The 25,590-nt window shown below is 42.1% G+C and overlaps 1 long non-coding RNA gene across 1 annotated transcript in view; it reads right to left on the bottom strand.

Annotated features, from left to right (window-relative positions):
• Positions 1-25,590, bottom strand: part of LOC139032623 (uncharacterized) — a 202,623-nt gene that overhangs the window by 9,395 nt on the left and 167,638 nt on the right. The window contains exons 2-3 of the long non-coding RNA XR_011485192.1: positions 7,511-7,580; positions 4,331-4,449 (exon numbers count right to left, since the gene is read on the bottom strand). This is a non-coding gene — a long non-coding RNA (uncharacterized lncRNA). The remainder of the gene's footprint in view (positions 1-4,330; positions 4,450-7,510; positions 7,581-25,590) is intronic.

The following is a 25,590-nucleotide window of genomic DNA, read 5'->3' as shown; positions in this document are numbered from 1 at the left end:
TTTCCTGTATTAAATAATAAATATTTAACATGGTAAAGAAGGCATACAAAATGACAAATGACAAGAAAAAAAAAGAGGAGCCAAGAAAAGAAAAAAACTACCTGCTCCCCAGAGAGCTGTTTCTAATAAAAACAAACAAGAAAATCATTCCACAGTCCCTTCAGTGATTTCTTTCAGCTTTAGTTGAGAATTAAATTCTCCCAGTGGGTTTGACCTAAGACCTTGTCTAACATGGAATCTTAGCTGTTGGTTTAACACAGACCACAAACTCGCCGAAGGAAGCAAGGTTTTAGGAAAGAACATGTGTGACCCACAAGTGTTTACAAGCCCTGGTGAGCAAGTTCAGACTTTAACTCTTCTTAACGCCCCAATTTTTTCTGCCCTAAAAGGAATTTATATTGTGGTGAGGAGGTGTTCACCACAAGAAGTTATAACCAAAACAATAACAGTTCCTAGCAGACAAAGTCAGGGGAAACAATGATGTTAACCCAGTAAGAAATGCAGAGGCTGACTTTTTTCAACAATTTTCCTGAAACTTCTAAAATACGTCAGTGATTATTATAATGGAGTTAGTGCCAATTCTTCTTTATGTCCCGGAGAACAAGATGAATTGGGACCTTAAATTGCTACTAACTGCTTTCTGAACAGGTGGGTGGCCTACTGTCTGTTAGGTAGGATTTGAATAGCCTAAGTTTTGTTTCCCCAAATGAATCTTCCAACTTTGCTGCCTGAAATCCCACTGTGTCAGCCCTTTCGGTCTAAGAGGGGAATGGCCTGAAGATTATAAGTCACTTAGAGGGGCAAGCAATGAAGGGTTTCATTTTTGAACACTGACCTTGTCTCAGCATTATAGTGAAAGTGTTAGTCGCTCAGTCGTGTCCAACTCTTTGTGAACCCATGGACTGTAACCCACCAGGTTCCTCTGTCTATTGGATTCTCCAGGCAAGAATACTGGAATGGGTAGCCTTTCCCTTTTCCAGGGGATCATCCCAACCCAGGGATCGAGCCAGGGTCTCCGGCATTGCAGGTGGATTCTTTACCATCTGGCCACCAGGGAAGCTCCAGCGTTATACATGGTGGTTAACTGTGTCGTTTAATCTCCCCAACAATCCAGTGAGGAATACTGAACTAACCTCATTTCTAAATGCAAAACTAGTCTCACAGAAAGGTAAGTGCATTGCCCAGGGCTCCAAGGTTAAAGAGTGAAGGAGTGAATATTGGGATGTCTGGTCTCTGCCAGAGTCAGCCTTGCCTTCAACCACACTATGCAACCCAGAAGGAACACCCTCAGAAGACGCTTCCACCAAACCTCACCACCGACCAGGTTCCACTTTGTCAGGTGGCTGAGGAGGGGTCCAGCTGTTTGAACCCTACACTTTTCAGTTAAACCTAGAGCCTGAAAGGGGAGACCCAGGGTTGAGACCCAGAGGCAACGCCATTGGTCTCCACCAGGCGTGTTCAGTGTCGGAATGGCTGTGTGCCAGGCGGTACCGTCTGTGCCCAGCATCCCCGGCTGCGGCAGAAGTGACTTTAACGCCCTCTGCTGCGGCGGCGCAGTCCGCCGAACGCGCCCGACTCTGTGCGGCCCCATGGACTGTCGCCCCCCGGGCCCCGCTGCCCACGGGATTCTGCAGGCAAAACACTGGAGTGGGTGGCCACTTCCTCTTCTGATGCCCTTACGGCATCCTAGAAAAGCATGCCCCCTATGTCGGGAAAGGAGTACCAGACGGGAGGAAACTAGGCTGCTCCCACTTACAACTAGCTTCTGGATAAACGCCCGGGATGGCTCAGGGCTGCGCAGCTGCCTGGGTTCCCTGGGTGCCCCCGGAATTCCGGGCCAAGCCCCCTGACCCTTTGCTAACTGAGCTTTTATCTAGGCCCCTGGGATAAAGGGGCCGTAGGCAGGTTTTAAGCAGATAGGGAGATAATTTAAGTATAGATTTTGGTGGAGTCTTAAGGGTCTTCATTAAACATCTGCCAAATTAATGAAAAGTTGATATCTAGTGCCATCAGGGAAAACCCAAAGCTTCCAATTGAGAGGATAAATGCCTGTAAATGGGTAAGGGTTAAGGAGAAAAGAAACCAATGCCTCTATGGGCATTCAAATTATTCCAAGTTTCTGGAGAAAGTGACTGCTGAGGGGCCATAAATCTCTTCACTGTGCCACTAATTGCTCCTGGGGAGAGCTTCTCACACAGGCTGGGAAAGCTTGAGGGGATAAGATGATTCTCTCTGGAATTCTCCAAAAGCTGGATTGTTGATGAGCTCTGAAGGGGTCTGTGTACCAATAAACAGACCCCTTTTGGCCATCTGGTGCTGAACATCCATAATTAAAAATCTGAATTTCCAAGACTCTTGCATTCACCAGACAGCATCTATCAAAGTGATGCTATAGAACTTTAAACTTTCGGATGACAGGTTAGCGAGAAAAGGAAATTATGTTTATTACCCACTCCGTATCAAGGTTCAGGGCCTCTTATTTAAGGCATCGATTTCCATGGAAACAGCCTGTGAGGTGGGGTATGGTTATTAGAATGATTTCTTGTAACAACCCTCAATCCTCTCAAGGCACTTGCAACCAGTGGAAGTGTTTAAAATCTTAATCTTTACAAATAGATTAACATTTGTTAAAAGCACCAAGCCTCCAACAGATACATGGGGAAAATTCATGAGGAGACAATGAACACTTCTCATTCATTCATTGGATACTGACTGAGTGTCCCTCAGCTTCTAGGCACTGAGCCCAACTCTGGAGGTAAAATGAAAAATAAGACGCAGATTCTGCCCACCAGCCCCTTATATATAATATTCTAACAAACACTGACAAATAAAGTGCACTGGAAATAAAAGAACAACAAATATGCCAGACAACAGAACATGATGCTTGATGCTGGCATCTCGGGGAAATGACAGAACCAGTGTTGTTAACAGTCAGCGGGAACACTGCTGGTGGCATCCTTTTGGAAGAGATATTAAGAATCCCATGAAATCACCATATCCTTTGATGTAGTCCCTCTATTTCTGAAGATAACTCTTAATGGGAAAGTATTTTATGCACAAATATGTATATAACAACATTATTTTTAATCATAGAATGTCAGGAAAAAAGTGAAAATGCAACAGTAAAGAAACGGTTAAGTCCACTTGGTTAGGTGCCCGGGATAAAACTGTACATGGTGACAAAGGCTGTCTCCTTGACCAAACTCTCGTCAGGCTCCTCTAGGCCCTTTTTCTGACTCAGACTCATCCTTGAACATGTCTGCAAGAGCCCAATTTTAGCAAGAATCCTTTAGGCAGAATCCTCCACCTTTAAGAGTTGATCACTTCCTCATTCCCCTCCATTCCCCAGGTGAGGGCTGGTCACCCTGGCCTGCCTTCAGCAAGACTCATGTAAGTGAGTTCAGCGAGAATAACTGTGACCTTTTAGTAACTGCCTACCCACCATCCCCCCACCCTGTTCCTTGACTGTAAATTCCCACTTTTCCTGACTGTATTCAGCGTTAAGCCCAATCTCCCTCCCCCTACTGCAAAATCACACTGCAGTCATTTCTGTATTTACTACAATAAACCCAGATAAAGTCTGCCTTATAATTTTAGCAAGCATCATGAACAATTTTTTCCTTAACAATAGCATTCATGAAGACTATAAGAATAAATGAAAAATTCCTACTTACGCCAAAGCAAAGAAGAAACTTTGTACCCAGTTTGGCAGTTACTGTAAAAATGTTTGCATTTAGATAAAGACTGCAAAGTACTATTCTAAGATATTAACAACAGTTTTATTTTCACAGTAAAATCATGACATTTTTCTACTTCCTTTTCATATTTAATAAAGCTGTTTTTACTTTTAATTGACCCACAAACAAGACAATCTCCTATTTTCCCTTCCTTTTCCTTCAATGCCAGATGGCCAAAGAAAACATTAGGTTTATAAAACAGGAGGTCTTGCTTCTGGAAGAAGAAACTAGAGGAGGAATATAATTAAAGACAAACAGTACAGTCGTAACTCTCTGCAGAAAGGAAAGGTAGTGTGAACTTTTAAAATGAAATAGCTGAGGAGGGCCCTCACTGTGATCGCTGCAGCCCTGAAACAAGTCAGGATAAATTCAATAATAAGAAACCTCTGGATGGGAGGTATATGTGAGGTTATAACAGGTGCAGTCCACTACCTAAGGTCAGCCACCAAAGTAAGAGTTAGGAGAGACCTGCTTTTCCGACAACTATAAGTGACCAGCCAGGCAGAGTGCTTACTCTTTCAATGCTTCATTCCTTCATTTTTAAGAAGGCTCTCCAAAAAAAAGAAGGCTCTCTACCTTACTGTATTACTTACAGAATGACTCCGTTGACGATAGAGAAGTCTTCTTGGAATGTTCCATTTTTCATCCTGTTTTGGCCACCCAGATTTTGAGCCCTTCTTCTAGGCCTGGAGGATGACCTTCCTAATGAATCCTGGTGGGATGAAGAAACATTGGTCTCTTTAGATGCATAAAATGACACATACCGGCGGTCCTCGTTTTATTGCATTTGGCTTTATAGTGCTTCACAGATACCGCAGTTTTCAGATTGAAGGTTTGTGGCATGTCTATTGACACTATTTTTTCCAGCAGCATCTGCTCACATTGTGTCTCTGGGTCATAATTTGCTAATTCTTATAATATTTCGAGTTTTTTCATTATTTCTAGATTTGTTATGGTGATCTATGATCAGCACTCTTTGATGTCACTATTATAATTGGGCATTTTTAGCAATAAAGTATTTTTTAATTAAGCATATGTACATGGGTTTTTTTAGACAGAAGGCTATCACACACTTAGTAAACAGTGTAGTGCAAATATAACTCGTATACGCACTTCAAAACCAAAATGTGTGTGTGACTCGCTTTATTGTGATATTTGACTTATGGCAGAGGTCTGGAGACGAAGCCCAAATGTCTCCAAGGTGTCTGGGCTGGCTTTTCCTGCCTGCCTTGCTGCTACGATGTGGGCGCTGATGTAGGCTGAGCCATTCACATCTAGTCCAGACTCTGAATCAGGGCCAAGACAAACAGATGCAGGCGTGGAGAGCAGGGCCTCCCTGGTGGGCGCAGAGGCTGAATACAAGCACCCCGCTGCCGGCAACAAGCCTCAGTCTCACGTACTGGTGACGCTGGGGGTGAGAAAAAACCAAAACTGGTCTGAAGCTTCGTGGGAGCAGCGGTGCGCTGATCTTCAGAGCAATTCCATGGCTTAATTTAGGGTGTGTATTCCCCAGCCTGACTCTTCCGCCTTTCTGGCACTCATGTGACCTATCCAGTATTCATATTAAAAATTGCCTCTTTTTTTCCCTTAAAAATGCCAGAGCTAAGTGCTCTGCGTGTGACCAAAAATGATGACTCAAGCAAACAATAAACAGAATTTTCCCTCTAAAATGCAACATTAGTAGATCAACCTTTAAAAAAAAAAAACTTGCTTTCAACATCTCATAGGTTCAAACACACGCTTCTATAAGAGATTAAATATAAAACATTAATTCAAGAGCTACTGTCACCCTAGTTTCAACCTAAATTTATTTATTTCTAAGCTTCTTTACGAAACTAATTTAAATATTTTGCTACTACTGCAGAATTAGTCATAAATACAACCAAGACTAGAGTTAAAATAATTTGATTTTCATTTCAATTGAGGAAATTTTGAATCCTGTAAAATTTTTAACAGTTTTGACTTTTTAATATAAAAGACAATTCCACTGACTAGATACTAAACGTCTGGAATATTAATACATATAGTTAAGTTCATGAGCTAATGTCCTAATTATTCCTGACATTCAACAAAATTCTAATATCAATGTTTTGGCAGGAAAGAAAGGTTTTTCAGTCTCTGAAGAACAAATGACTGTTCACATAATCTCTCTCATCACCTGAGTCAGAAAATTACCTAAATCATGTAAATTAAACAATGTTAAATTTTCTGCTGAAACATGTCTTCTGGACTCACATTTCTAGCTTTTTAATAATGAGTCAGAGGATATCACTTGAAAAAAGAAAAGTAACTCTACTAGGAATATATGATGCACATTACCATATGTTAAAGATACTTGAAATATGAAACACTGCTTTCTTAAAAAACAGGTCAAACCACAGTCAGTTGAGTAAGGTACATAGTAATGAGGCCAAGTGGCAATGAACAGAATGGTTTTCATGATGCAGTTTCAGAGTCTAGTGAAAGCAGCTTTTTTCCCTCCTAATGTTGACTGAATCAGAGTTACAATAACCCGAACATATAAACATATACTGTGATTTATAATAAGAAATATTTATTTGAACTTCATTCCTCTTTCTAGCACAGGAACTCATGAAATATATATATGTGTGTATGTGTGTGTTTGCATTATATATATATATAAACTTTCAGGATCCACCCCAAAGTTAACTAAATCAGAAATTCTAGAGGTGTGGATCAGCAATGTGTGATTTAACAAGTCTGAACAAGGGCAAACTACAAAATCATGTAACAACATGAGTGAATACCCAGAGCATAATGTTGAAAGAAAGAAGCCAGGATCATAGAATCCAAACTGTATATTTCATTTATATAATGATTTTTAAAAGAGATGAAACTTGACTAAATTTGGGTTGGGGGTAGGAAATTGAATTGAGAATAAAAATATAATGAAAAGAAGGAAGTCTTTTAACATAGAAGTTGAAATAGTAATTATCTCTTGGGGAAGGAATCAATTGTTTGGATTAGGAAAGAATACTTAGGCAAATTTGGAGTGTTGACATTATTCTATCTCTTGACTTGAGTGGTGATTACTTAGCTGCTCACTTTATAAATGTATATAATAAATATTATATGGCTTTCCCAGATGGCTCAGAGGATAAAAAAAAATCTACCTGCAATGCAAGAGACACAGAAGACTCAGGTTTGATCCCTGGGTTGAGAAGATCCCTCTGGAAAATGATATGGCAACTCACTCCAATATTCTTGCCTGGGAAATCCCGAAGACAGAAGAGTCTGGCTGACTAGAGCCCAATGGGTCACAAAGAGTTGGACACAACTGAGTGACTAAATACATACACACATTTATACTTCTCTATCTATGTTTTATGTTTCATAATGAAAAGAGCTTTTTAAAAGGAAAAAAAAAAAATCTAAGAGGAATGTTGATAAAAACTAGGATCAAATCCAGGGAAATCTGTCTGAAAAGAGATAATCCAGAGTGGATTATCCAGAGATAACCCACTGGAGATAATATTATCTCCAGATAATCCAGAGATAATCCACAGCTCTGAGGAGTGGAAGGAAAGGACTAAGTAAGGCATTAAACTGTAAGCTACATTTCAGAGACTGTGTCTCTGTTGTTCATGCCACATCCCCAGAGCCTCCATCACTGTTTGGCACATAGCAGGCACTCAGGAAATCTTTGCTGAATGAAGAGCATTGGTCAGGAAATGAAGCAGAAGTCCCCTCTACTGAAAAAAAAAAAGAAAAAAGTGGAAGGCGTTTGAAGGAGAGAAAACCCAGATACTCACCACACCTTTGAGTGAAGCGCACACATCTCTCGTATATATGCCCCGTGGTCCACCAGAATTAGCAAGGACTCTGAGGATACAAAGGATTTTATTTAAAGTGCTTCTGTAACCTCTGTCAAAAAACAGATCAATCTGACTACTTTGCAGTGTTTCATTATGAGAAAAGAATAAGAGTCTCCGTTCGAAAGCTCTCCTACTGTGGAGGATCCAACAGGCATTTAGATGTATAGCTCATCTTCTCTGGGAATTTAGTTGAGGCTGCTTCCCCAGACAGGGGGACATGTTCCTATAGCAGCTGATAAATGGAGCTTTGGGGCTCATGAGGGTGTTTTCATCGAGAGAGAGGGGTATAGGTCCCAGATATTCCCATGACAAGCACTGCGGCGGGACCCACCGAGCTTCCAGCCCCACTGGGTGAGTTGGTTTAGCACGGGCACTGTGCTCGCCTCCGTCACAAAGTCAAATGTTTATCTCCAGCGTGTATGGCCCAGATTGCTAACCCACGCCGAGTCCAAGTGCGAAATGTTTTGTGATTCCTTTTGTTCCATGGCCAAGAACTGAGCCCCACTGGAGAAAATGCTTCTGAGAAGAATGAAGGAACATAAAGAAGGAATAGGAAGAGGGAAGGGATGAGCTATATACTACCTTTGTCCTCAAAGGCCCTCTCCCCATCCCCAGCCCTCAACTGCTGTCTCTGCCTCCCTCTGGTCACTTCTCTTCCTCTTCCAACATTCACACATTTCTTCTAAGTTCTACAAAACCCTTGAACAGGCCCAGTGTTGGGTCCACTTTCCATGACACAGGAGCTGTATCTCTCAGCCTTCACTGACCCTGGAGAGCCTGGGCCACAGGCAATAAAGGAAGAAACAGAAGCAGTCATTGGAGACACAGTGATGGGAAGGCAAACTGGTACAGCCGCTACGGAGGACGGTATGGAGGTTCCCTAGAAAACTAAACCTAGAACTGCCACATGACCTAGCAACCCACCCCTGGGCATATACCCACAGAAAGCCATAATTCAAAAAGATACATGCACACCAAAGTTTATGGCAGCACTGTTTACAATAGGCAGGACATGCAAGCAAGCTAAATGTCCATCAGAAGAGAAGTGGCTAAAGAAAATGTGGTATATATACACAATGGAATGTTACTCAGCAATAAAAAAAGAACAAAATAATACTATTTTCAGCAACACTGATGGACCTAGAGATTGTCATACTGAGCGAAGTAAAGTCAGACACAGAAGTGTCCTATGATATTGGTTATATGTAGAGTCTGAAAAAAAAAAGGGGGTTGTTGTTGGGTCGCTAAATCATGTCTGACTCTGTGCCCCCATGGACTGTAGCCCACCAGGCTCCTCCATCCATGGGATTTCCCAGGCAACAATACTGGAGTGGGTTGTCATTTCCTTCGCCAGGGGATCTTCCCAACCCAGGGATCAAAAACGTATCTCCTGCATTTGCAGGTGGCTTCTTTACTGCTGAGCCACCAGGGAAGTCCCCCCAGAAGTACATTTGAACTTATTTACAGAACAGGAGTGAAGCACAGATTTGGGAAACAGGGAAAGGGATCAATTGGAAGGCTGGGACTGACATGTGCCTATACTACACATCCAATAGATGACCAAGAAGGACCTATGGTACAGCACGGGGAACTATACTCAGTACTGCATAATGGCTATCTGAGAAAAACAAAAGAGGATGTATGACAAAACGTACCCAGGAAGATGTCCGCCTCCAGCCCACAAGCCCATCACCAGGTGCGGATCAGACACCTGATAGCTCCGTCTTTTTCCCAAGGGTTCATTTTGGTCATTTTGGAGGGGCCGCCTAAATATGCTCCCACTTTCACTTTTTTGAATCCGTTCTGGAAGCACACACAAAACAGAGCAAGCTCACAGCTGCTCTTCCGTCACTTCACTTCTCACATCGTCCACACCCAGAACCGTTCTCAGGGTAACAAAGGCCTTCAAAGACGAAAGGAAACTGAAATCGACTGAACCGTTTCTATCTTGACTGGCCCAAGCAAAGAACATCTTTGACTTCTCCATGTTGGTAATCTTCAGTGGCGTTACACCCCCAACCCATGACACTTGGTGACCATACCCCAGGCATCTGGAATCTGGAAGTCCCGTGGAGGACCTAACCATCACTCGGCGAGCAGAGCAGATGCAAACGGCAAGAGGACCAGCCTAACGGCAGGAGCCAGGCAGCCCAGGCCAGCTCAAATCTTTTGGAGAATTCCCCTCACTGTCAAGTGTTAGCCTGCCCAGTTCACAGCATCTCAGCCTACAGACAGCCCTGCTGAAATAACAACATTTTTGTGTGTTTTACTGGGCTATGGAATTTCCCCATGGATCAGTTGCCGGTGTTTCTTGTTTTATATTTTAACCGTCTTTCTACAAATTGGGAATCAGAATTGGAACCAAAGGTGTGTATCCGGTGGTAATTTGCTTATTGCCCATGAATGGCACTTAAACAAAAGCAACAGTGCACGTTTCATTGAAAAGCATTTGGTTTAGGCAGGTTGGCAGGCCTTCGGAAAGCCCTCAGGCTTCATTCCCAAAACATAAATCTCAATCCTGCAGTGAGGAGCTTCAGGCAAAGGTGGAGGGAGAAGAGCTGTTTCCTTAACGTGTGTTTGGAAGCGTGATTCAGTGCGACCTTTCATCCCTCCTTTTCTCATTCCATTCATGGGGGGGGGTGGGGGGGATTGCTCTAAAATGCAAATAGAGTGTCAGGCAGGAGGGACTTCTGTGGGGAACATCTCGGTGAGAAACAGTGCTTTTGCAAAAATAGTCAAGTACTTGCAGTTTTTCAGAAAAGCCTCAGTGTTACGTCGTTGTTCCTTTGAAAGATTCAGGACACACAGAAGCAGTAAATCTTTGTTAGAATAACAGCTTGTTCAATGAAACCATTTGGCATTAAATCAAGAGAGGCTCTAATGCAAGACTGGACGGTCTCAATTGGACAACAATAAGATGAGTTATAAGCAAGGGCCTGCAACGAGTCACCAGACAGTGTCCCTACCAGCTGGACACTGGGTTTCTTCAGGAGGGCGTTCCTTGGGAGTTAAGATCCCCATAAAGCACATCAAGGTGCCCACCAGTTCCCCCACAGTCATTTTAATATTCCACTGGAGTTCTCCGGAGGCGGGCTGAAGCTCAGGAAACATCCATTTGGACAAAGAGCATCGTCCATGATTTGATGGCATGTAATTCTCCGGCGTGTCTCTTCTCTCCCTTCCTTCTCTTCTCCCTTCTTTTCCTCCTTCAGATCAGGGCATCCACCACAGATAACAGCAAGTTCATCACAAACGTGGGCACATGGCTGCTTTCTTTTCTCTCTCCATCTCCTCCTGCTCACACTTCAGGCCGCCCTCCACAAGCAGCCTTTCCCAGTCTCCCTACTCACTGTTAATGATGCCCTAAACCAGGAATCCAAAGCTGGGATGCAGGCTCAATCTGGGCTCGGGTGCTAGCTACCAGCAGGTGAGCAGGGAGCTCCCACCATATACACCTAAGATTTAAATTTCAATTCATTCATCTCTCCAGTGACTCCTGACCCTCAGGCAGGTGATTCCTTGACAAAGGGAATAATCTGTGCAGAAATTTCCAAGGGAAATGGCAAGAATGAGAAACCAGATGATGGCAGGTTGAAAGAGAATGGGGTGGACTTGGAGACCCGCAAAGGGGGAACCACCAGGAGGAGGAAGACAAGTGAATATTCGGGGGGCACTGAACGGAGGAGAGGGGAGGGCCCCGGTTTCTGGTGTGGGCAAAGGGTAAGTGGCACTATGATTCTGAGGAAAGGAACATGGCTGAGGAGATTTGCGGGGGAGATGATGAGTTCTACTGTATTCAAATTTCTTTGCTTCAGTGGGATTTGACGTCCAATTCTCAGAAGAATGAGGCTATGAATCACTTTGAAAATTAAAAATAACAATAAAGAGCTGGCACCGCTGAGTATGAAGCAGCTGTCACCTCTGACAGGCTGGAGACCATGTTCTTTAAGAGGAGGCACCTCCCCTGACTCCAGAACAAGGTCTATCCTCCTCCAAGAACAGACAGTTATTAGCACTGGCCCCATTTTTGTTGGGAAGAGAATGAAACGATGAGTGGAAAGTGCTTACACAGAGATAAGCACATGATAATAGGTGGTTCATTACCAGCAGTTGTTAACCCAAATTCACGTACCATCAGGGATGACAAAATGAGCTTCTAGAAAATCACAATGGAAGGCCCACTTCTACAGGAAAAAGTACATCCACTGATCGTCAGAATGCTGAGTGTATGTTTCACTTCAGTGATTGAATCGTGTCCTGTTTGGGAAAATTCAGACCCAAATCTGAAACTGCTACTGTGGCAGTAATGGTAAAGAACCCCCTGCCAACACAGGAAACATAAGAGACACGGGTTCGATCCCTAGGAAGATCCCCTGGAGAAGGAAAGGGCAACTCATTCCAGTACTTTTGCCTGGAGAATCCCATGGACATAAGAGCTTGGCGAGCTACAATCACTAAGGTCGCAAAGGCTTGGAGCGACTTAGCACACATGCAAAACAAACTTACATTATTAATAGCTGAGCATTCGGAGCTGGTAGAATCATCGTAAACTACACATACATCCATAGAACGTTCTGGGCGAAACCACGCTTGCGCCTCTACCTCTACGAATTCTGCGGTACTGAGACCATACAGGCTGCGGAGGATGGGAAAGGAAAGCAGGAATGTGTGCAGTTGGCCTGACAGCAGCCGTTGCAGCATCCGAGCATCCACCTCCATGTACTATGGCTGCAAAGCCGTCTCTAAGTCTTCCCCTAGTTTCACATGCCACCACTCCAAGAAGACAGGTTTAAATTGCAAGAACCAGGCAGTAGCTTGAAAATTGTATGGGACAATTCATCCGAGGTGTTTATTTAAATGCAAATTCCTGAATCCCACTGTCAGAAATACCTCATTAGTTTGAAAACCAGTGTGGACTCTGTGAAGGATTTATTCCTCTTCTGTCCACGGTTCTTGGCACCTGAAATGCATTCTTCCAGGTGCCCTCTGCCCACCTAACACCTTGTAAGCCGCATGCTGCTGCTTTCCACTCTGCAACTTTCCTAAATATAGCTTTTTTTTCTCTTTCTTTCCTTTTTTTTTCTTTTGAAGCTGGCTAAAATAACAAGCTACAGAATTAGAAATCGGTGTGTTACTTCAACAAGTAATTCTTTTCCTGAAAATGAAAGTTAGTGGGTCTATTTTAAGAGTTAATTAGCTAACAGGGGAACTAAATTCACCCTACAGTACATCTCAACTTGTATTTCAAAAAACTATTTGGTAATAAATAGCATGCAAGGTGCAGAGAACTGGGAAAACAGGAGAGAGATGGGCTGCCCTCTCTCACGGACTATCAGCATTCACTAGAGATTTGAGCAGCCCTTTCTCACGGAGTGTAGTAATAACCATTTTTAAGATCTCCTTTTACTGAATGGGGGCTACCCAGGTGGCGCTAGTGTAGACAATCCACCTGCCAATGCAGGAGATGCAAGAGACGTGAGTTTGATGCCTGGGTCAGGAAGATGCCCCTGGAGGAGGGCATGGCAACCCACTCCAGTGTTCTTCCCTGGAGAATCCCATGGACAGAGGAGCCTGGCAGGCTACAGTCCATGGGGTCAAAGAGTCAGACATGACTGAATGACTGAGCACATTTATCGAAAGACTATGTCAAATTCTTTTTTTCCCATTGCCCTAGTGCAAGGGGATAGTTAAGTGCAAAGAAGGACGAGTTCAAGGCCATCAAAGCTGCTGAACTCACACAACTTAACGAGGGAGCTTGTAACTATCCTTTCCAGTGAAGAGTCCAGGGAGGTGATCTCTGAGCAGCAGAGATCCTGGCATGTCACCTGATTGAAAGCCCTCTCTCGGGCCTGGACCTTCCTGGATGACATTCCAGTGATCGTCTTGCTCCAAGGCCAAAGTCTTCGTTATTTGTTTCTGCTAAGGGGAACTGAGGACCCTCCCACCCCGTATTTTTGGATAAAGAGAGTTTCTCATGGGGTCGAGACCAGCATCTCTCCCAGGTGGCTCCAGGCAAGGGGCTGCACCAGCAGTTCTTGCACCACGACCAGCACCACCACGTGTACAAAGCTACAGTAGATCAGGCTGCCAGAAGGATTCATCCTCAAGGGCCGCCCTGTCCCCTACCCCACTACAGTGGTTTAGTTCATGGGGTAAAAATGTAGAAATTCACCATCACTTACATCCTGACAGCTTTCCTAACGTGGGTCACACACTGGCCTCCTGCTGACCTTTAGTGAACGTTCAACCCTAGATGCTGCTCCATTTTACTATTTTTTTTTATTAGAAGAATCTCTTTGGGCACTTTGTTAAATGATTTCTCATTGAAATACCAATATAATTCTAAAGTGAAGCTTGCACATATCCCTGATGGAACAGAAGGCACAGGTGGGCAGGTGTTGCACAGACAACCACTCAGTGCTCACACAGGGCTGGGCAGAGCTGACCCCGAACCAAACTCCAAGGAGCCGCCCCAGCCTGGACTTGCTCTCACCAGGTCAAATGCAGCCGGCGCTCTAGCTTCACCAGCCAAGCCCTGCAGACCTGGAGGGACCAGCCACTCCCTCTCTGGGTCCCGAATTCCCCGTGTGTGAGAATCACAGGCGTACTACTGGAAGTGAGATCCGTGGGCTTGCAGCACCACCATTCATAGACTACATTCCATTCCTGCTCCACCCCTCAGAGGCTAAGATCATTCTTTCTGAGCTTCAGCTTTCTCATCTGTAAAAATGGGACAACACCATGTCTTAGCTTGGGGTGAAAGCTAATGAGATGACATTGGTTAGGTGCCTGGTAGAGTGAGTTTTAAATGCTCAGTAATAGGACCAAATCTGCAAGTCTCAAAGCATTGAGAGTTTGGGTTCTATAGCATGTCATGAACCACGTCAGTGAGGGGACATGGGCTCACACAAGTGTGGAAACTTCCTTCTGCCCTTTATACATCCAGTCAAGAGTGTGGTTAGAGTAGGTGTCTCTGAAGTCCAGAAAAGACCCCATTCAAGTTTTGGGAACCTCCAACATAATGAAACTGTCTCCTTTTCCAGAGACTCATATTTATTAAAGCCTGACAGTCTTCACCTTTCCCTGGGATGCTGTAATTCACCCAGAGGATGATCCAATGATTGTTCAGTCGCCAAATTGTGTTCAACTCTTCACAACCCCATGGACTGGAGCACTCCAGGCTTCCTTGTCCCTCACCATCTCCCAAGTTCATGTCCATTGAATCGGTGATGCCATCCAACCATCTCATCCTCTGTTGTCCCCTTCTCCTCCTGACCTCAATCTTTCCCATCATCAGGGTCTTTTCCAATGAGTCAGCTGTTTGCATCATGTGGCTAAAGTATCGGAGCTTCAGCATCAGTCCTTCCAGTGAATATTCAGGGTTGATTTCCTTTAGGATGGTCTGGTTTGATCTCCTTACTGTCCAAGGGACTCTCAAGAGTCTTCAACACCACAGAGGGTGTCACTGCAGAAGGGCAGCACGCCCCCCCACTTCGCCCGGTACACGGTCCCCTTGGAGGAGCTCCCCGTGGTAGCCAGGTCCAGCAGCAGCCCCAGGCCCCTTGGGGCGGCCAGTGCCTGTCACCCCTTCTTACAGCTCCTTGTTCCTGAAAGACAGACCATCCTCCCAGCACTGACTCTAATGAGAGCAGCGCCGAACCGTGGCCTGCCTGAGCCCCCTGGTGGCAGCTATGAGGCTGCACCGCTGTCCAAGCCCTTCATGCACCGCCCCTGGGAGTGGTTGGAGCAAAACCAGCCTGGGAATGTCAAGAGGCTGGCACCCCTCAACTACCATCCGAAACGCTGACCGCCTAAGGCCCCCTAACGTGTCTTCCCCAAGTTAGGACCAGGTGCCCTGGTGCCCGCCTGCCGAAGCTGCACCCCGGGCACCCTGCGCGCCAGGCAAAGCCCCCGACTCGCTCACTTCTACCCCTGAATACCCCTGGTGTCCCCGGAGGGGCACACAACATGGGAAAGGCAGTGGCTCGGGAGTCAGAAACACAGCTTTGGGTCTGGACTGGACTCACGAGCTGACTATTTGCGGGCCAGTTATTCTGTCTGAGCTGTCATTTTCTCAATCCTGAAACAGAGACAGTGGTACCAACCACACGAGGCCACTCTAATTATTAGGTGAGAATTACAGATGCATATGGATATAAAACTATACAGCTGGACACTAGAATCAAAGCCTCTCTCTGAACTAATATATTCTACATAGGTACACTTGCTATCTTACACACACACACATATAGAGAGAGAGAGACAGAGAAGGCACTAGCCCTTTGAAAGCACATGATCATTTTTTTTCCATTTATTTTTATTAGTTGGAGGCTAATTACTTTACAATATTGTAGTGGTTCTTGCCATACATTGACATGAATCAGCCATGGATTTACATGTGTTCCCCATCCCGATCCCCCCCTCCCACCTCCCTCTCCATCCCATCCCTCTGGGTCATCCCAGTGCACCAGCCCTGAGCACTTGTCTCATGCATCCAACCTGGACTGGTGATCTGTTTCACACTTGATAATGTACATGTTTCGATGCTGTTCTCTCAGATCATCCCACCCTCACCTTCTCCCATAGAGTCCAAAAGTCTGTTCTATACATCTGTGTCTCTTTTTCTGTCTTGCATATAGGGTTATTGTTACCATCTTTCTAAATTCCATATATATGTTTTAGGATACTGTATCGTTGTTTATCTTTCTGGCTTACTTCACTCTGTATAATGGGCTCCAGTTTTATCCATCTCATTAGAAGTGATTCAAATATATTCTTTTTAATGGCTGAGTAATATTCCATTGTGTATATGTACCACAGCTCCTAACCTGCGGGCACCACCCAAAACCCCAGCGGTGTGTACAGATCCCAAGACTTTGGCTTCCAGGAAGGACTTCCATACTTCAGGGTTTAACTTCATTGAGGCCTTTCTTTGTTCAATACCCCTGATAATTGGCTTTGGCTCTCATAACCAATTTTATCCTCTGTTGGCAAATAAATGTGCATATTGATGTTATTCCCTCTCACTCACTCTCTGTTATCAGAAGAAATACCCAATACCTACTTTTTACAAATCAACTCCACACAATTGATGCAGATGCCATTATTTCATGGACTGTTATAAGGCCCTCATCCTTGGAACACACATCTCATGAAGATGAAAAGTATAAATGGACAATGCCAGCACCCAATTCTCGTCTTGCCAAAATGAGCAGATTGGAGCTGAATAAACTGGATTTAAATATCCTTTGTCCCATGGCTAAGTGGCGGAAGCTGCCAGAATATGACAGCTATAATGAAGAATACTCTGAATCAGCAGATCTGAAAAAGGCAGAAATGTTCTCTGCACCAGGGCTTTCTTTATGAACACTGCTATTGAATCTGGAGGCAGTTCTTTAAAAGTCTGTTTATAAGTAGGAAGCATCTTCCTGTATTGAAGTTACTAGGCCTGTGCAGCATATAAAACAAAGCTCTAGTCTTTCATTATCTTATTGGGACAATTTTCATTTTTGCTTCAACAAATGCTCAGAACTGCTGATCAATTCCCATACAAAATGCTTTGCTTTTAAAAGCTTATATTGATATTGCTTTTTAAAATTTGACACATAAAGTAATGTCAGAAAACATTACACACTGACTGGCATGTAAACATAAAGAGAATTTATTTGTTTTGAGTTTTATTTTCAACTTACTATTGTCCCAGTTTGAAATACTAATCCTTTTTACTTCTAAATGGAGTCATATATATATATATATATATATTTAATATATATATTTAAAATCACAAAAATATCACAAGTTTGTTGTCCAATATAATTTCCTACAAAAGAAAAAGAAAGAAATCAGACTCCACAGAGAAATGGCAGATGCCAGAGTGGGGGCAGGGGTGGCACAAGATGAGCCCGAGACACCTTCTTGACCCAGAAGGTATATATACTGTGGAATATTACTCAGCCATAAAAGAGAATGAAATAATGCCACTTGCAACCACACGGATGCACTAGAGATTATCACATTAAGTGAAGTCAGTCAGACAGAGAAAGGCTAATATATGATATTGCTGATATGTGGAATCTAAAAAAAAAAAAAGATACAAATGAGCTTAGTCACCACAGAAAGAGACTTATAGACACAGAAAATAAACTTATGGTTACCAAAGGGGACAGCAAGGGGTAGGGGTGGAGACAAACTAGGAGCTTGGGATTAACATATACACACTACAATATATCAAATAGATAAACAACAAGGACCTATTACATAGCACAAGGAACTGTAGTCAATATCTTATAATAAACCATAATGGAAAGTTATCTGAAAAAGAATATATATACGGACAACTGAATCACTTTGCTGTCCACCTGAAATTAACATAACACTGTAAATTAACTAGACTTAAGTTTTAAAAATTTGTTTAAAAAATTGTTCCAGAAAAGAGCAAAAAAAAAAGAGGTGCTCAAAACAGTGATGAAAACACACCAAAATGATACTGAAAACATCATGAAGAGGTTCCCACTGACCAAATACGACAATCTGAATAAGAACATAATGATACTAGTGTATAAAATATGACTCCATGAGCCTGTCCTGATATCAACAAATAAAAAATAATAAATGGAGAGAGGAGAACACTTCTCTTATTCCACCTGTAGATTCCAACTGAGGAAAGCAGAAGTCCCCATCCTTGTAACAGTTCAGCCAGGAAATGTCAAGTGATGCTAGAACTCATGGGTGAAAGTTAAAGAGAAATGCAATACTTCATACTCTCCAATTACTTCCCCCACGTAAATTCACAGTATAGAAACCTGGCAGATATCTTCTTAATCAAATGATCAAAGTTACCTTCACCGGTAAGGAGACCAATCGCAACCACCTGTCTTGTGACGAGATGCAGAAGAACACTGTCACGTCTGTAATCTTCCTGCTCACATTATATGACCGGAATCTAATCATCAGATAATCACAAGTGAAGGAACACTCTACTTTGTAAACCAGGGTTCCCCAGCCTCCAGGATCTAATGCCTGATGACCTGAACTGGAGCTGGCATAATAGAAATAAAGTACACAATAAAGGCATGCCTTGAATCATCCTGAAACCTCACCCCCTGCCCTGGTCCATGGAAAAATTGTCTTCCATGAAACTGATCCCTGAGGGTAAAAAGGTTGGGCACCGCTGGTAAACGAATGACCTTTAATCAACAAAATTGCCAAGGCCATGAAAGTCAAGAAAAAATAGAAGGCTTCCATGCAGAAGCATACTAAAGACAAAGGATGAGTAAATTTAATATTTGAGCCTGGACAAAACCACTGTACTCAAGATGATATGACAGCAACAACTGATAAAACTTGAATGAATCTGTAGGCTAAGTTGTAGCATAATACCAACATTAAATCCATGATTGTGATGGTTGTACTGGATTATGCAGGACAGAAGCATGGTTTGTAGGAAATATACCCTTACGTATTATGGTTGATGGGCACCCTATCACAACTTACTCCCAAATTATTCAGAAATAAAACTCTCTGTACTAGTCCAGCATCATTTCTGTAAGCAGGAAATTATTTCAAAATAAAAGCAAAAAAAGACAGCTGATAAACCTCAGAACAAAACAAAAAGTAAGCTGGCAAAGCTGAGGAAGGAAATTAAAGAGAGAATAAAATTTGGTGCAAATTTAAAAAACCATACCTGACACAGACTTAAAAACTGATGCTATTCAAAATTAATTCAGTGACATTAAGACTTAAGAAAAGTCACACGTAAAGCAGTCAAAAATCAAATGATGAAATAAATAAACACCCTCAAAATCACATGATGGACAAACAATACAGACCTAATACATTCAAAATTGTTTCTGAAGAAGAAACTAAAACAAAGGTAACAAAAAAAACAAAATATTTAGAATTGTAAGAAAGGTTTCCAGAAACAAAGGACACATGAATCTGTAATTAAAAAGTCATCCCATATTCCCAACACAACTGAGAGATAACTCATTGCTTAATTCAAGAGGGAAAACATAATGACATAATAACAAATCACCAGCTATTTAAGGAGAATCTCGGCCACGTGTATCTCAACAGGAATGGATTTCACAAGGGAACGAAGTTACACTTACACTAAGATAATTTAAAAAATAGTTTGCAAGTATTCTATGTCAGTTTTATTTATTTTTTTTGTAGTTTTTTTTCCATTTATTTTTATTAGTTGGAGACTAGTTACTTTACAACATTGCAGTGGTTTTTGTCATACATTGAAATGAATTAGCCATGGATTTACATGTATTCCCCATCCCAGTCCCCCCTCCCACCTCCCTCTCCACCCCATCCCTCTGGGTCTTCCCAGTGCACCAGGCCTGAGCACTTGTCTCATGCATCCAACCTGGGCTGGTGATCTGTTTCACCCTAGATATAAATTGTCATTTATTTGTAAAAAGAAGTCCTGCATTTTCAAGGACTGAGAAGCTACAACTCTCATAGCTTTCATAGGGAATATGTATTTGAAGACTGTGCCAGAGTCTGCTTGCTTCTGCCCCAATATAAACTTCTCCCTTCTTCATGATGGGATCCCTAATTCTAACTGGGCACGCAGCTTCCCAGATTAAAAATTATACTCTCCAACTTTCCGTCCATCCAGCTGCAGCCACTTTGACCACAGGAGGCCAGGGTGACAGCAGCCTGGAGCTCCAAAGGCTTCACGAAGCCACAGCCTCAGTCCTGCCCTGACTACTTCCAGACATCTTTTGGGAGACAAATAAACTCCTACCTTGGTTAAGTCTTTATTTTCTGATTTTAAACACCAGCATCATATCTTAGCCTAAATGGCACCAAAACACACTAACACCAGAGAAAAGATTAAATCACAAATGAGGAAACTGTGGAAGAAGTTGTTGTAAACATTAATTAAACGGAGAGTAAGCCAAAATGTTTGGGGTAAATAGAGTTAAAATGCCACTGTGCTGTGCTGTGCTTAGTCGCTCAGTCATGTCCAACTTTTTGCAACCCCATGGACTGGAGCCCACCAGGCTCCTCTGTCCATGGAATTCTCCAGGCAAGAATACTGGACTGAGTAGCCTATCCTTTTTCCAGGGGATCTTCCTGACCCAGGAATCGAACCAGGGCCTGCTGCATTGCAGGAAGATTCTTTAATCAGCTGAGCTACCAGGGAAGCACCTATAATGCCATTGTGTGTGTTAGTCAGTCGTGTCTGACTCTTTGCAACCCCATGGACTGAAGCCCACCAGGCTCCTCTGTCCATGGGATTCTCCCAGGCAAGGATACTGGAGTGGGTTGCCATTCCCTCCTCCGGGGGATCTTCCTGGAGGTTCGATCTGGATCTTCCTCCAGGTTTGATCCCTGGGTCTCCCACATTGTAGGCAGATGCTTTACCATCTGAGCCACCACGACTCACACATAAATCAAAGACAGGAAAACATAGCCAAGTGTATTTTTGCCCCTCAATAAAAAGAAGGTTCTGTTCATAAGCTGGAAGAAGCAGAAAAGTACTAGGTAACTGGCAGTTTCTGCCTTAGAAGTAGTGGAACAACTCATGTAAAGATTGTATATTCACACATTAAGAGAAGAAAAAAATCTCAGAAGATTCTTTTAGCAAACTGCTCATATACATTATGTTACACAATGTTAAGGAAAAAAATGAATTTCTGGATGTTTGAGGGTTGAATTGCCCCAGAGAAATTCATATGCTGCAATCCTGGGTCTCAGGACCTCAGAATACAACCTTGTTGAGGAATAGGGCCATCATATTGGTTAAGTTGAAATTGTACTAGAGTAGTGTTGGCCCTAATCCAACATGACAGGTGCCTTCATAAACGGGAAGCGTGGACACAGGCAAACACTAAGAGAGAATACCATTCAAAGACAAAGGCAAGCAAGGACTGAAGCTTCTAGAAGACAAGAAGTGACAAAGACTGCAGGCAAACCACTGAAAATTAAGGTGAAAAAGCATGGATAGATTCATTCTCACAGCCTCAGAAGGGGGCCAACCCGCAGGATGCCTTCATCTCAGACTTCTGGCCTCCAGGACTGTGAGGCAATACATTTCTGTGATTTAAGACCACAACTTGCTGGCCGCCCAAGCAAACTAACACGTGGGGGGTAATTGCTTCTTCTTTTGCAACTGTCTGCGTGGTTTGACTATTTTAAGACTAGTTATATCTTTCATTATCAGAAGAAACAATAAAGATTTTCTATAAAGTAAAGGAGGTGATTTCTAGCTTTTGTTCTGAAAGTTTACATTTCATAAGAACAATTGACCTAAAAAATCTGAGCAAAATTTACTTGTAAAGCTGTCTGGACATGAAAACTTTTAGAGAGGGCATTTTCTAGGACTTTTGTGGTTTTATCCTAGAGGTTGGTCTTTGTTTACAAGTTTTAGCAAATGATGATCAATTATACTTTCCTAAGTAAAAATTTTAATCAAGAGTTGATGTTAATCAACCTGCCTGACTTCAGACTATACTACAAATCTACAGTCATCAAGACAGTATGGTACTGGCACAAAAAACAGAAATATAGGCCAATGGAACAAGATAGAAAGCCCAGAGATAAACCCACACATGTACGGGCACCTTATCTTTGACAAAGGAGGCGAGACTATACAATGGATAAAAGATTGTGTCTTCAATAAGTGGTGCTAGGAAAACTGGACAGCTACATATAAAAGAATGAAATTAGAACACTTCCTATGATGATACACAAAGATAAACTCAAAATGGATTAAAGACCTAAATGTAAGACCAGAAACTATAAAACTCTTAGAGGAAAACATATATGCAGAACACTCTTCAACATAAATCACAGCAAGATCCTCTATGACACACCTCCTACAGTAATGGAAATAAAAATAAACAAACAGGACCTAATCAAACTTAAAAGCTTTTTCACAATGAAGGACACTATAAACAAAGTGAAAAGACAACCCTCAGAATGGGAGAAAATAATAGCCAATGAAATAACTGACAAAGGATTAATCTCCAAAATATACAAGTAGCTCATTCAGCTCAATACCAGAAAAATGAACAACCCAATCAAAAAGTGAGCAGAAGACATAAAAAGACATTTATCCAAAGAAGACCTACAGATGACTACTAAACACATGAAAAGATGCTCAACATCGTTCATCATCAGAGAAATGCAAATCAAAATCACCTCACACTGGTGAGAACAGCCATCATCAAAAACCTACAAACAATAAATGCTGGAGAGGGTGTAGAGAAAAGGGAACCCTCTTGCACTGTTGGTGGGAATGCAAACTGATGTAGACACTATGAAGAACAGTATGGAAATTCCTTTAAAAACTAGGAATAAAGCTACCATATGACCCAACTATCGCATTACTGGACATATATCCTGAGAAAACCATAATTGAAAAAGACATATGTGACCCAATATTCCTCGCAGCACTATTTACAATAGCTAGGACATGGAAAAAACCTAGATGTCCATTGATAGATGAATGGATAAGGAAGTTGTGGTACATACACACAATGGAATATTATTCATCCATAAAAAGGAATGCATTTGAGTCAGTTCTAATAAGATGGATGAGTCTAGAGCATATAATACAGAGTGAATTAAGTCAGAAAGGGAAAGAAAAATATATATTAATACATATATAGGGAATCTAGAAAAACAGTACTATGAACCTATCTGCAGAACAGCAGTGGAGACTCAGAGAGAACAGACTCGTGGACACAGCAGGGGAAAGGAGGAGGCAGGATGGATTGAGGGCATGGCATGGAAACATAAACATTAGTTAGTTCAATCACAGAGTCGTGTCTGACTCTTCGTTGACCCTATGGACTACAGCACGCCAGGCCTCCCTGTCCATCACAAACTCCCAGAGTTTACTCAAAGTCATATCCATTGAGTCAGTGATGCCATCCAACCATCTCATCCTCTGTCATCCCCTTCTCCTCCTGCCTTCAATCTTTCCCAGCATCAGGGTCTTTTCAAATGAATCAGCTCTTCGCATCAGGTGGCCAAAGTATTGGAGTTTCAGCTTCAGCATCAGTCCTTCCAAGGAATATTCAGGGCTGATTTCCTTTAGGATGGACTGGTTGGATCTCCTTGCAGTCTAAGGGACTCTCAAGAGTCTTCTCCAACATCGCAGTTCAAAAGCATCAATTCTTCAGTGCTCAACTTTCTTTTTCTTTTTTTTCTTTTTTTTTTTCACTTTCTTTATAGTCCAACTCTCACATCCATACATGACTACTGGAAAAACCAATACTTTGACTAGCTGTGACAGCTATATGACACTTAAAAGAATGTACCCATAGGGTGGGGGATGACATTAACAAACGTGCTTCTTCTTCAAATGTGCTTTTGAAACTGTCTGGTGAACAGAAACAGATTCACAGACTTCGAGTATGAGCTTAAGGTTGCTGGAGGGGGAAGGAAGGAAGGGATGGTTAGAGCTTGGGATGGATGTGTACACACTGTGACATTTAAAATGAATAACCAACAAGGGCCTACTGGATAGCACAAGGAACTCTGCTCAATATCATGTGGCAGCCAGGATGGGAGGGGAGTTTGGGTAAGAATGGATCCTTATTTATGTATGGCTGAATCCCTTCACTATCCACCTGAAACTATCACAACATTGCTTGTCAACTGGTATACCCTAATACAAAATAAAAAGTTAAAAAAAATGTCTGGTGGACTGTGTCAATATTTATAAGACCCATATAGCTCAGCACAGAAATATTTATTTTCTCAGTGGCCAATCCACAAAGTTATAAAATAGTGCATGGGTAAAAGGCCCAGTCAAAATGCAGTAACAACTAATAGGCTTTAATGCAACACAGGATAAAAAGCTTTTTGTGGTTTTGGATTCCAGATTGCAACTGACCTTTAAGCAACTACCAATTGCTAAGTTTTGGTGTCCACAATTATTTGAAAAGGCTATTAAAATATCCCTCCACTTTCCAACCATATATCTATGTGAGATTCAATTTTTTTTCATATCCTTCAGCCTTAACATGTAAAAGATTGCATGCAGGAGCAATAGAGGAATTCATCTGGCTTCTATTATACCAACCTTTGGGAGATTTGTGAAAATGTAAAACAATGCCAGTCTTCTCACTAAAGATGTGTTGCTTTGGAAAATATATTTTATGAAAATGTATTAATTATGGTAATATATAATGAGCCTATCATTTATTATTAAATACATATGAGATAAATATTTAAAATTTTCATTTTAAACAGAAATATCATTTCCATGAAAAATACTATCATATGTAAAAAAGGAATTCTGAGATTTAAAAGTGTGAGCAATTCTTCACTACACACACAAAACACACACACAGAATGATAGAAATAAAATGAAAAACTTCAAGTTTTCAGGGATTTCAGTAATTTTTAAGACTGTCCAGATCAAGGGTGATTCCGGGTGGGGGGAAGACATCAGTTATCTGAATATGTTACCTAGGAAGTCTTTTATAGGTTGAAGTCAAGCAAATAGAATGTCATCAACCAGTATTATACACGAGACCCTGGACATCCAAAAAGGATATGAATCCTACTACAGATTGTTGTGGAACATTCCTTTTTTTACTGAACACTTTCATGTTCAGTGCCATTTCTCACAAAGAAACATTTCTTTCTTGCTTTATCAAATGCAGTAAAGAAACAGAGGGACTTCTCTAGCAGTCCAGTGGTTAAAAATCCACCTTCCAATGCAGGAGACATGGGTTCAATCCCTGGTCAGGGAACTAAGGCCCCACCTGCCACAGGGCAACTAAGCCCTCACACCACAACTAGAGAGAATCCCATGGGCAGCAGCTATGATCCGATGTAGCCAAATAAATAAATTTAAAAATAAAATTAAAAAAATAAAAAGAAACAGAGAAACACTGAGATGATAGATGTTTGTCCTGGCTCCTTAATGAGTCTGAGATTTAATACTGAAGATCAATGAAATGCTGTGCTTTCAATTTAAATTTAAATCTTAGAAAAATCATAAATGACTCTGTTTCATGTTTCATGGGGCTTCTCAGATGGCT

This window comes from Odocoileus virginianus, chromosome 32 (genome assembly GCF_023699985.2).
Source record: "Odocoileus virginianus isolate 20LAN1187 ecotype Illinois chromosome 32, Ovbor_1.2, whole genome shotgun sequence".
Taxonomy (NCBI): Eukaryota; Metazoa; Chordata; class Mammalia; order Artiodactyla; family Cervidae; genus Odocoileus; species Odocoileus virginianus.
The sequence above is the reverse complement of the archived record's forward strand: the minus strand, read 5'-3'. Positions and strand labels throughout refer to the sequence as shown.